This window comes from Rutidosis leptorrhynchoides, chromosome 1 (genome assembly GCF_046630445.1).
Source record: "Rutidosis leptorrhynchoides isolate AG116_Rl617_1_P2 chromosome 1, CSIRO_AGI_Rlap_v1, whole genome shotgun sequence".
Lineage (NCBI taxonomy): Eukaryota > Viridiplantae > Streptophyta > Magnoliopsida > Asterales > Asteraceae > Rutidosis > Rutidosis leptorrhynchoides.
In genome coordinates, this window is record NC_092333.1 from 704,525,575 (window position 1) to 704,539,397 (window position 13,823).

At 31.6% G+C, this 13,823-nt stretch overlaps 1 pseudogene; it reads right to left on the reverse strand.

Moving 5' to 3' along the window:
- Window positions 1-8,397: 8,397 nt before the first annotated feature.
- Window positions 8,398-11,316, reverse strand: LOC139853596 (uncharacterized; annotated as a pseudogene).
- Window positions 11,317-13,823: the final 2,507 nt, after the last annotated feature.

Below are 13,823 nucleotides of genomic sequence, written 5' to 3' on the forward strand. Positions count from 1 at the left end.
ATAATGTGTATAGTTGATTTTAAAAGTGTAGTTAGAAGGATTAACTTTATTTGCGAACAAGTTTAGAATTAACTAAACTATGTTCTAGTGATTACTAGTTTACCACTTCGAATATGATAGCTTTTTATGTATGAATCGAATGATGTTATGAACATTATTACTACCTTAAGTTCCTTGGATAAACCTACTGGAAAAGAAAAAAATGGATCTAGCTTCAACGGATCCTTGGATGGCTCGAAGTTCTTGAAGCAGAATCATGACACGAAAACAAGTTCAAGTAAGATCATCACTTGAAATAAGATTGTTATAGTAATAGAAATTGAACCAAAGTTTGAATATGATTATTACCTTGTATTATAATGATAACCTACTGTAAGAAACAAAGATTTCTTGAGGTTAGATGATCACCTTACAAGATTGGAAGTGAGCTAGCAAACTTGAAAGTATTCTTGATTTTATGTAACTAGAACTTGTAGAATTTATGAAGAACACTTAGAACTTGAAGTTAGAACTTGAGAGAGATCAATTAGATGAATAAAATTGAAGAATGAAAGTGTTTGTAGGTGTTTTTGGCCGTTGGTGTATGGATTAGATATAAAGGATATGTAATTTTGTTTTCATGTAAATAAGTCATGAATGATTACTCGTATTTTTGTAATTTTATGAGATATTTCATGCTAGTTGCCAAATGATGGTTCCCACATGTGTTAGGTGACTCACATGGGCTGCTAAGATCTGATCATTGGAGTGTATATACCAATAGTACATACATCTAAAAGCTGTGTATTGTACGAGTACGAATACGGGTGCATACGAGTAGAATTGTTGATGAAACTGAACGAGGATGTAATTGTAAGCATTTTTGTTAAGTAGAAGTATTTTGATAAGTGTCTTGAAGTCTTTCAAAAGTGTATGAATACATATTAAAACACTACATGTATATACATTTTAACTGAGTCGTTAAGTCATCGTTAGTCGTTACATGTAAGTGTTGTTTTGAGACCTTTAGGTTAACGATCTTGTTAAATGTTGTTAACCCAAAGTTTATAATATCAAATGAGATTTTAAATTATTATATTATCATGATATTATGATATATTAATATATCTTAATATGATATATACATTTAAATGTCGTTACAACGATAATCGTTACATATATGTCTCGTTTCGAAATCCTTAAGTTAGTAGTCTTGTTTTTACTTATGTAGTTCATTGTTAATACACTTAATGATATATTTAATTATCATATTATCATGTTATATATAATATAACAATGTATTAATATGCTTCATATATATTTAGTAAGACGTGGTTATAACGATAATCGTTATATGTATCGTTTCGAGTTTCATACGTCAATAGTCTCCTTTTTAAGTATATAACTTATTGTTACTATTTTTAATGAGTTACTTGATGATCATTATATCATTTTAAACATATATATTTATTCATTTATGTATCATCATGTCATATACAACTTATAGCGTTCGTGAATCATTGGTCAAACTGGGTAATCAGACGTTTACAAAATTTCCGTTTCAATTAACCAAGTCTTAACAAGTTTGATTGCTTAACATGTTTGAAACATTTAATCATGTAAATATATTTTTAATTAAACATATAATCATAGAAAGGTTCGGAAAAGTTCGGGTCACTATAGTACCTACCTGTTAAATAAATTTCGTCCCGAAATTTTATGCGATTGGAGGTGTTGGTTCATCTTCTGGAAATAAGTGCGGGTACTTCTTCTTTATCTGATCTTCTCGTTCCCAGGTGAACTCGGGTCCTCTACGAGCATTCCATCGAACCTTAACAATGAATTGAAGTCTCTTAACCTCACGATCCATTATTTCAACGGGTTCTTCAATGAATTGAAGTTTTTCATTGATTTGGATTTCGTCCAAAGGAATAGTGAGATCATCTTTAGCAAAACATTTCTTCAAATTCGAGACGTGGAAAGTGTTATGTACAGCCGCGAGTTGTTGAGGTAACTCAAGTCGGTAAGCTACTGGTCCGACACGATCAATAATCTTGAATGGTCCAATATACCTTGGATTTAATTTCCCTCGTTTACCAAATCGAACAACACATTTCTAAGGTGCAACCTTAAGCATGACCATCTCTCTAATTTCAAATTCTATATCTTTTCTTTTAATGTCGGCATAGCTCTTTTGTCGACTTTGGGCGGTTTTCAACCGTTGTTGAATTTGGATGATCTTCTCAGTAGTTTCTTGTATTATCTCCGGACCCGTAATCTGTCTATCCCCCACTTCACTCCAACAAATCGGAGACCTGCACTTTCTACCATAAAGTGCTTCAAACGGAGCCATCTCAATGCTTGAATGGTAGCTATTGTTGTAGGAAAATTCTGCTAACGGTAGATGTCGATCCCAACTGTTTCCGAAATCAATAACACATGCTCGTAGCATGTCTTCAAGCGTTTGTATCGTCCTTTCACTCTGCCCATCAGTTTGTGGATGATAGGCAGTACTCATGTCTAGACGAGTTCCTAATGCTTGCTGTAATGTCTGCCAGAATCTTGAAATAAATCTGCCATCCCTATCAGAGATAATAGAGATTGGTATTCCATGTCTGGAGACGACTTCCTTCAAATACAGTCGTGCTAACTTCTCCATCTTGTCATCTTCTCTTATTGGCAGGAAGTGGATTTGGTGAGACGATCAACTATTACCCAAATAGTATCAAAACCACTTGCAGTCCTTGGCAATTTAGTGATGAAATCCATGGTAATGTTTTCCCATTTCCATTCCGGGATTTCGGGTTGTTGAAGTAGACCTGATGGTTTCTGATGCTCCGCTTTGACTTTAGAACACGTCAAACATTCCCCTACGTATTTAGCAACATCGGCTTTCATACCTGGCCACCAAAAATGTTTCTTGAGATCCTTGTACATCTTCCCCGTTCCAGGATGTATTGAGTATCTGGTTTTATGAGCTTCTCTAAGTACCATTTCTCTCATATCTCCAAATTTTGGTACCCAAATCCATTCAGCCCTATACCGGGTTCCATCTTCCCGAATATTAAGATGCTTCTCCGATCCTTTGGGTATTTCATTCTTTAAATTTCCCTCTTTTAAAACTCCTTGTTGCGCCTCCTTTATTTGAGTAGTAAGGTTATTGTGAATCATTATATTCATAGATTTTACTCGAATAGGTTCTCTGTCCTTTCTGCTCAAGGCGTCGGCTACCACATTTGCCTTCCCTGGGTGGTAACGAATCTCAAAGTCGTAATCATTCAATAATTCAATCCACCTACGCTGCCTCATGTTCAGTTGTTTCTGATTAAATATGTGTTGAAGACTTTTGTGGTCGGTATATATAATACTTTTAACCCCATATAAGTAGTGCCTCCAAGTCTTTAATGCAAAAACAACCGCGCCTAATTCCAAATCATGCGTCGTATAATTTTGTTCGTGAATCTTCAATTGTCTAGACGCATAAGCAATCACCTTCATTCGTTGCATTAATACACAACCGAGACCTTTCTTTGATGCGTCACAACAAATCACAAAATCATCATTCCCTTCAGGCAATGACAATATAGGTGCCGTAGTTAGCTTTTTCTTCAATAACTGAAACGTTTTCTCTTGTTCATCCTTCCATTCAAATTTCTTCCATTTATGCGTTAATGCAGTCAAGGGTTTTGCTATTCTGGAAAAGTCTTGGATGAATCTTCTGTAGTAACCAGCCAATCCTAAAAATTGACGTATATGCTTCGGAGTTTTTGGGGTTTCCCACTTTTCAACGGTTTCGATCTTTTCCGGGTCCACCTGGATACCTTCTTTGTTCACTATGTGACCGAGGAATTGAACTTCTTCCAACCAAAATGCACACTTTGAAAACTTAGCGTACAGTTTTTATTTCCTCAATACTTATAGCACTTTTCTCAAATGTTCTTCGTGCTCTTGATCATTCTTTGAGTAAATAAGTATGTCATCGATGAAAACAATGACAAACTTGTCAAGATATGGCCCACACACTCGGTTCATAAGGTCCATGAACATAGCTGGTGCGTTAGTCAATCCAAACGGCATAACCATAAACTCGTAATGACCATAACGCGTCCTAAAAGCAGTTTTTGGAATATCATCCTCCTTTACTCGCTTTTGATGATATCCAGAACGTAAATCGATCTTCGAATAAACCGACGAGCCTTGTAGTTGATCAAATAAGTCGTCAATTCTCGGCAGTGGATAACGGTTTTTGATGGTAAGTTTGTTCAACTCTCTGTAGTCAATACACAACCTAAATGTACCATCTTTCTTCTTGACAAACAAAACAGGAGCTCCCCATGGTGATGTGCTTGATCGAATGAAACCACGTTCTAATAGTTCTTGCAGTTGGCTTTGCAGTTCTTTCATCTCGCTGGGTGCAAGTCTGTAAGGAGCACGAGCTATTAGTGCAGCTCCTGGTACAAGATCTATTTGAAATTCAACAGATCGATGTGGAGGTAGTCCCGGTAATTCTTTCGAAAATACATCGGGAAATTCTTTTGCGATAAAAACATCATTGATGCTCTTTTCTTCAGTTTGTACTTTCTCAACATGTGCTAGAACAGCATAGCAACCTTTTCTTATTAGTTTTTGTGCCTTCAAATTACTAATAAGATGTAGCTTCGTGTTGCCCTTTTCTCCGTACACCATTAAGGGTTCTCCTTCTTCTCGTACAATGCGAATTGCATTTTTATAACATACGATCTCTGCTTTCACCCTCTTCAGCCAGTCCATGCCAACTATTACATCAAAATTCCCTAACTCTACTGGTATCAAATCAATCTTAAATATTTCGCTACCCAGTTTAATTTCTCGATTCCGGCATATATAATCTGCTGAAATTAATTTACCGTTTGCTAATTCGAGTAAAAATTTACTATCCAACGGCATCAATGTACAACTTAATTTAGCACAAAAATCTCTACTCATATAGCTTCTATCAGCACCCGAATCAAATAAAACGTAAGCAGATTTATTGTCAATAAGAAACGTACCCGTAACAAGCTCCGGGTCTTCCTGTGCCTCTGCCGCATTAATATTGAAAACTCTTCTGCGGCCTTGTCCATTCGTGTTCTCCTGGTTCGGGCAATTTCTAATAATGTGGCCCGGTTTTCCACATTTATAACAAACTACATTGGCATAACTTGCTCCGACACTACTTGCTCCACCATTACTCGTTCCGACACCATTTGTTCCTTTCGTTCTGTTAACCCCTGGTCCGTAGACCTCACACTTGGCCGCGCTATGACCATTTCTTTTACACTTGTTGCAAAATTTGGTGCAGAACCCCGAGTGATGCTTTTCACACCTTTGGCATAGCTGCTTCTGATTATTGTTGTTGTTGCGGTTGTTATTGTTGTTGGGATGATTGTTGTAGTTGCTTTTGTTGTTGTTGTTGTTGTTGTTGTTGGGCCGTTTGTTGTAGTTGCGATTGATGTTGCGATTGTTGGGATAGTTGTTGCGATTATTATTGTAATTGCTGTTGTTGTTGTATTGGTGATTCTTATCACCGTTTTCCTCCCACTTTCTTTTGACTTGCTTCACATTGGCCTCTTCAGCCGCCTGTTCTTTAATTCTTTCCTCAATCTGGTTCACTAGTTTGTGAGCCATTCTACATGTCTGTTGTATGGAGGCGGGCTCGTGTGAACTTATATCTTCTTGGATTCTTTCCGGTAATCCTTTCACAAACGCGTCGATCTTCTCTTCCTCATCTTCGAACGCTCCCGGACACAATAGGCACAATTCTGTGAATCGTCTTTCATATGTGGTAATATCAAATCCTTGGGTTCGTAACCCTCTAAGTTCTGTCTTGAGCTTATTGACCTCGGTTCTGGGATGGTACTTCTCGTTCATCAAGTGCTTGAATGCTGACCACGGTAGTGCGTAAGCATCATCTTGTCCCACTTGCTCAAGATAGGTATTCCACCATGTTAACGCAGTACCTGTGAAGGTATGCGTAGCGTACTTCACTTTGTCCTCTTCAGTACACTTACTTATGGCAAACACCGATTCGACCTTCTCGGTCCACCGTTTCAACCCGATCGGTCCTTCGGTTCCATCAAATTCCAAAGGTTTGCAGGCAGTGAATTCTTTGTAGGTGCATCCTACACGATTTCCTGTACTGCTAGATCCAAGGTTATTATTGGTATGTAGCGCAGCCTGTACTGCGGCTATGTTTGAAGCAAGAAAGGCACGAAATTCCTCTTCGTTCATATTCAAGGTGTGTCGAGTAGTTGGTGCCATTTCCTTCAAAATAGTCAAATGAAACAAGTTAATCATACAGAATATTAAGAGTAGTCAATAGTATCTCGTAGCATAATATGAACTCATTTATAAAAGCTTTTTCTTCATATTAGCGTTTTATAAGTTTAAATTCGGGTAGTACCTACCCGTTAAGTTCATACTTAGTAGCTAATATACAATTCAACTACTACAATTCTATATGAAAAACTGATTATAATAATATTTCGCGTTCAAACTTTTACACAATATTTTACAAACTTACAATACCGCTTATTTTACATATAGCATGAAATATAGCACACAATAAATTTGATACAAGATGGTTGTGAAGATAATTCTAGGTAGTACACAAGTCGTTCAGCAATGGCAATAAAGACACGTAATTCATACGTCCAGAAACAAGTCATGCATTCTGGTTTTACTAGGACTACTTCCCATCCTTGGTCTTGTGGAACATAACCTGAGAATAAACATGCTTAAAACGTCAACAAAAATGTTGGTGAGTTATAGGTTTAACCTATATATTATCAAATCATAATAATAGACCACAAGATTTCATATTTCAATACACATCTCATACATAGAGATAAAAATCATTCATATGGTAAACACCTGGTAACCGACATTAACAAGATGCATATTTAAGAATATCCCCATCATTCCGGGACACCCTTCGGATATGATATAAATTTCGAAGTACTAAAGCATCCGGTACTTTGGATGGGGTTTGTTAGGCTCAATAGATCTATCTTTAGGATTCGTGTCAATTAGGGTGTCTGTTCCCTAATTCTTAGATTACCAGACTTAATAAAAAGGGGCATATTCGACTTTAATACTGACGACTAAACCCTAAACCCTAACGACTAAACCCTAAACCCTAAACACTAAACCCTAAATCCTAAATCCTAAATCTTAAACACTAAATCCTAAACCCTAAACCGTACACACTAAACCCTAAACCCTAAACCCTAAACTCTAAACCGTTCGTGTTAAAAACTCAATGTAAACTCTAATTTCCAAAACCCTAATTTCTAAACCCTAATTTCTCAACTAAATTTGGTTTCTCATTCGAGTGTGTTCCCTAATTTTCCCACATTACCATCGACCATGTGGTCCAACGGTACTTGTCGCCTTTGATCCATGCGCCCCATTGTGATGTGTAAAATATGCGGATAAGTTAAATGAAAGCATGAGTCCGTCCAAAAGCAATATAGGGATCAGAACCTTCGCTCTATTGGCAACAAATCTATAAACATGAAATATAATAATAATAATAATAATAATAATAATAATAATAATAATAATAATAATAATAATAATAATAATAATAATAATAATAATAATAATAATAATAATAATAATAATAATAATAATAATAATAATAATAATAATAATAATAATAATAATAATAATAATAATAATAATAATAATAATAATAATAATAATAATAATAATAATAATAATAATAATAATAATAATAATAATAATAATAATAATAATAATAATAATAATAATAATAATAATAATAATAATAATAATAATAATAATAATAATAATAATAATAATAATAATAATAATAATAATAATAATAATAATAATAATAATAATAATAATAATAATAATAATAATAATAATAATAATAATAATAATAATAATAATAATAATAATAATAATAATAATAATAATAATAATAATAATAATAATAATAATAATAATAATAATAATAATAATAATAATAATAATAATAATAATAATAATAATAATAATAATAATAATAATAATAATAATAATAATAATAATAATAATAATAATAATAATAATAATAATAATAATAATAATAATAATAATAATAATAATAATAATAATAATAATAATAATAATAATAATAATAATAATAATAATAATAATAATAATAATAATAATAATAATAATAATAATAATAATAATAATAATAATAATAATAATAATAATAATAATAATAATAATAATAATAATAATAATAATAATAATAATAATAATAATAATAATAATAATAATAATAATAATAATAATAATAATAATAATAATAACAATAACTACAACAATAACAACAACAACAACAAAGTTATAAACATCTATTAACCATGAGCATAATCCAAACTTAGTATTGATATCGAATTAAAAAAAAATATGTTTTAAAGCAAGAGATCAACTTCAATACTGATCTTATTAAGTATTATATCATACTGAACGCTCCTTCGAGATCTCTCCATATGCTCATAAGGTATTCTCAATTTTCCAAATTTATCTTCAATTTGCTCAAACTTGAACTCATGTAATTCACTAATAAAATCCAAGTGCTCTTTTTTGTTTGTACTTTTTCGTGGAGCTTCGAAACAATCCGTACTCTTCCTCCTCCCAAAATGGTTATGATGGTCGGACATAGCGTTCGATTGGTCCACACATTTTCTTGAATCGTAGGTCCTATGTGATGACAGAGGCTTTTCGATGTTGGAGATGAATTTTTTTAGGTGTTTGATGTACTCGGGATACAGTTCGAGGTTACAATGTTTCCTGCCTTTTATCCATAATGGTTCGTATTTTTCTTAGAAAAATTCCCATAGTTTTTTCCCGTGAGAACAATCAACAACCTCATCGGATGTTCCCTGCATGTTTTTAACTTGATGATGGTCAAAGTCAAACCAACTAGTCACATGTTCCTTATGTTCAAACCATGAAAGACAAAATTTAGAAGGAAAAAAAAGATTCTGAATTTTTATGCTAGAAAGCAAGAAGAGGACTCGTAGACAAACTTTGACTTTTTGGTCAAATTTGGATTTTTTTTTCATCACCTAAAACAAGATAGTGACTTGCTAACAAATACTAACATTTAAGGCAGCATTCAAACTAACAAACATAATAACGTACAAATTAAAGGGATACAAAAAAAAAAATAATAATAAGAAATGAAGAGTGACGAGAACAGGGCACTTCACAAATTGAATTTTATCAATGAAGCACAGTACATTATTCACAAATCAGATCTATGTACAGAAAATTAACATGGAAATTTACTATAACATATCAGTAAAATGAAATGAGACTCATGAGTAAATTAATACCGTATAAATGTTGAACCAATATGTGTGCTTAACATGATACATGACTGGCAAGCCCGAAAAAATAGGACTATGCAAAACAACAGCTCTTAATTGAGGTAACCGAGCAGCAAGATTCAGAGTGGGCCCACTACCAACTGGTTGACCATATAAAATAATATCCTCTTGCTTCATATTGTAAACCTCTTCCAAACACTTGTATGCAGCTTCGATATCTGCATACGTGTTATGCTTACTTGGCTGTCAAAAACATGGCATACAGTTAATATTTAACATTCAATCTTATTTAAGACTATTAACACTTTAACATAAGTTCAATCATTTATGGACCTTGCCAGTCGACTACCCGTATCCAGAGTAATCATACCTACATAAACACAAAACAAACATTTTTACATAAAATATACGGAGTTCATAAAAGGCAGAATAATTAAGAATACAACGTCTATGAACAACCACGTATTCTAGGATCAAAATATTCTTGAAAACCACCATGAGCTAGGTTTTGTCATACTTAACAATGTGTATGTAGAGGTCAAAGTCACAAACTTAAATATCACTATCTCTAGTATCAATTAGATTTTAAATTTGACCAAATAGAGCAACATTTATGTTCTAACTTTCTAAAATAACTCCCAAATGTGGTTCAACTCTTATGCTTATCATGAATTTCCCTTATCTAATTCAAAAATACATATGTAAAAGATCAATTCTTTTCAGGGGAAATTAAGTCAGATCACCAACTCATCAATGAATACTTCATTTCAGGTCAAATTAAAAGGATATTAATCATTTTGCAAGAACTCAGGAAATTCTTCACTTTATCATTTAATTATAAACACACGTTGACTTTTAAAGTCAACGTGTGTTTAACAGATAAATTGCAGGAGATGGTTGAAACTTTGTCAAATTATCCCTACAAGAATCAAATTTGGAATATAATCAATAGATTGGTTATTGCTGCAGCAGTTTATTTTGTATGGCAAGAGAGAAATCTAAGAATTTTTCAAGGGAAAAAGAGGAATGTGCAGGATTTGGTTGAATATGCTCAAAGTTATATTCGAGTCAAAATGTTGACTTTTAAAGTCAACAATTCTGCTGCAGTTGCAAAAGCTGAAGAAATATGGGGTGTGCAGTTTAAAAGGAAGTAATTCTATATGTTTAGATATAGGATCTGTATTGTTTGTATCCAGCCATTTGGCTTTGTTTTAGGGTTGGGGTATATCCCGCCTGATGTATGTTGCTTTGTGTTCAATGAAATAATATTTAATTTGCCAAAAAAAAAAACAAAAAAAAACACACGTTGACCAAAGTTTCCTAAGTTAGCTCCTAAAGTTACTTGTGTTAAAACCCTAAAATCTACCATCAATTTAGTTAATCTTCCACTACAAATGAAAAAGATTAAAACTTGTAGGTGGGAAATAATACCCAATCAAAACCCTTTCAACAAAACTTCATACCAGCTCAAAAAAAAAAAAAAAGAACCGAACAAATTATTGCATAACAAAAAGTAAAAAATAGAAAAACTTACTAACCCCATGAGATTAACTTTGAGATGAATACTCAAATCGATAAAAAAATTCATACATTTGAACAATATCAGCAGCATTCCCATGTGAATAAAGTATCGTACGAGTAGTCATCGGATACCTAACATAAACAACTTGATGCATTTACATTTTTCTGCTCACAACCTCAGCTCACAGGTTCCATGGATCACCACTGTCCACGAAAGCATTTTAGACCCAAAACCGTTATGACCCTTTTATGCTTGGAGACAGTTTTTTATTTACACTGTGACCCAAAATCGTTTTAGACCATGAACCTGTTATGACCCTATTTTGTGTGATCACACCATTTGTAGGCAATTTGGGGGCTACTCATCTCAATTTAAATTATTCACGTCAAAAAGCAATAAGCTTAATACATATCGGCAATACCTTAATATAGGTTTAACCTCAGTAAGGTTGATAATGCTAAAAACGAACATATATTTCATAGCATTATCCTTCAAGAAAGACAAGCTTTTAGTTGCAATTGTTCTAATTTCAAGTAATTATCGTTTAAATAATAAAAGGTGAAGACAAAAGATAGATTCGACGATTTGAAGACGCAAAATGACCAAAAAGCTAAAAAGTACAAAGTACAATTCAAATGGTTCAATTTATTGATGAGAAACGTCTCAAAATTACAAAAGTACAAGCCGCAAAAAGCAAAGTACAAGATATTAAATTATACGAAAAGGCGTTCGAAAATCCGGAACCGAGACATGAACCAACTTTCAACGCTCGACGCAACGGAGCTGAAAGTACAAGTCAACTATGCACAAGAATATAATATAATATTTAAATAATTCATAATAAGAATAATAATAAATAATAAAAAGTTGTTAATTGAGCATAGTTAAAGGGTCATAAGTGAAAATTTCAAATCAATAATTCGCAACGAGATATTATTGATTCAACTTTGAATGGTAACCAGCTAACATTCCACCTACAACAGTATCAATCATTTGCCTATAAAAGCAAGGCACGGAGTAATGAAGAAACTACACATTTTTCTTTTCCTTTCTCATAACATATACGATATATATATATATATATATATATATATATATATATATATATATATATATATATTTATATTTTATAATTATAATTTTAATTTAAGTTTAATAATAATTGGGTTATTGTAAGAATGTTTTACGGGTTTTAAATCGAAACTCTGTCCGTGTAACGCTACGCTATAAATAATCATTGTAAGTTATGTTCTTCCTTTTTAAATTAATGTCTCGTAACTAAGTTATTATTATGCTTATTTAAGCCGAAGTAATCGTGATGTTGGGTTAAATATTAAGATTGGGTAATTGGGCTTTGGACCATAATTGGGGTTTGAACAAAAGACCGACACTTGTGGAAATTAGACTATGGGCTATTAATGGGCTTTATATTTGTTTAACTGAATGATAGTTCGTTAATTTAATATAAAGATTTACAATTTGACGTATCTATAAATAACCACATACACTCGATCGGATACGATGGGCGGATTTATAAGTATTAATAATTGTTCATTTGACCGGACACGGGGATGGATTAATAGTCAATGGACTCATTAAAACAGGGGTGGATTACATACAAAGAAAATTGGTGTAATTGTTAACAAAGTATTAAAACCTTGTTACAGTTTAAGTCCTCAATTAGTTGGAATATTTGACTTCGGGTATAAGGGTAATTTGACGAGGATACTCGCACTTTATAATTATGGCCGATGGACTATTATGGACAAAAACCAGATAGACGTATCGAATAATCCAGGACAAAGGACAATTAACCTATGGTAATAAATTAAAATCAAAACATCAAACATCATGATTACGAAAGTTTAAATAAGCATAATTCCTTTATTTTATATCTCATCGTACTTTCATTTATCGTCATTTTATTTATCGTACTTTAAATTATCGCACTTTTATTTTTACGCTTTATTTATATTTTTAATTATTGCACTTTTATTTGTTGTCATTTACTTTACTCTTTAAAATAAGTTATATTTATATTTAATATTTTGCATTAGGTTTTAACTGTGATATAAGTCTCAAAATCGACAAACCGGTCATTAAACGGTAAATCCTCCCAAATTTACCTATAATTACTATATATTACTAAATCTAGTTTAACTACTTAATTAACTAATTTGACCTAGTAAGACACCCAATAATAGTGTCCACGGATCGACCTCCCGGACTTTACCTTAGCTATATTATTACACGATAGGTATACTTGCCTTTTGTGTTTTAGTTTAATTTAGGTGATTTCCTGTAGTAAATAAATATAAAACTGATAGCCGTTTCATACACACCCTCTAGAACACATCAAGTTTTTGGCGCCGCTGCCGGGGACACTTTTTGTGTCTTCACGGGGTATTTAATTTTTTTTTTTAGTTTTTGACTGATTAAAGATAATTAATTTAAATATAATAATTTAATAAATATAATAATATAATAATATTGAAATAAAATATAATAATATAATAATAATTTTGAATCAAATTTGAATTTTAAAAAGTCGTATTTATTAAATACTTCAGGGGTATATTATGTAACTTATAATTAATAATTTCTATCATGTCGCTTTCATGTGAATAGTAAATTAATTAATTTTGTTTCATTTACTATTCAATGAATAGTAAATGAATTAAAAATAAAAAAAATAAATAGTTTTTGCTTTTCTATTTTTTTTAAATTAAAAAAAATTAAAAAATAAAATAAAATCAAAAAATAAAAAAAAATTTAAAAATAATAATAATAAAAAAAATCTCGTTTTTTTTTTAAAATAAAAATAAAATAAAAAAATTTTTAATAAAAATATTTAAAAAAATTTAAAACGTAAAAAAAATAAAATAAAATAATAATTTAAAAAAAATTAAAAAAAATTACTAATTTCGTAAAAAAAATTAAAAAAAATT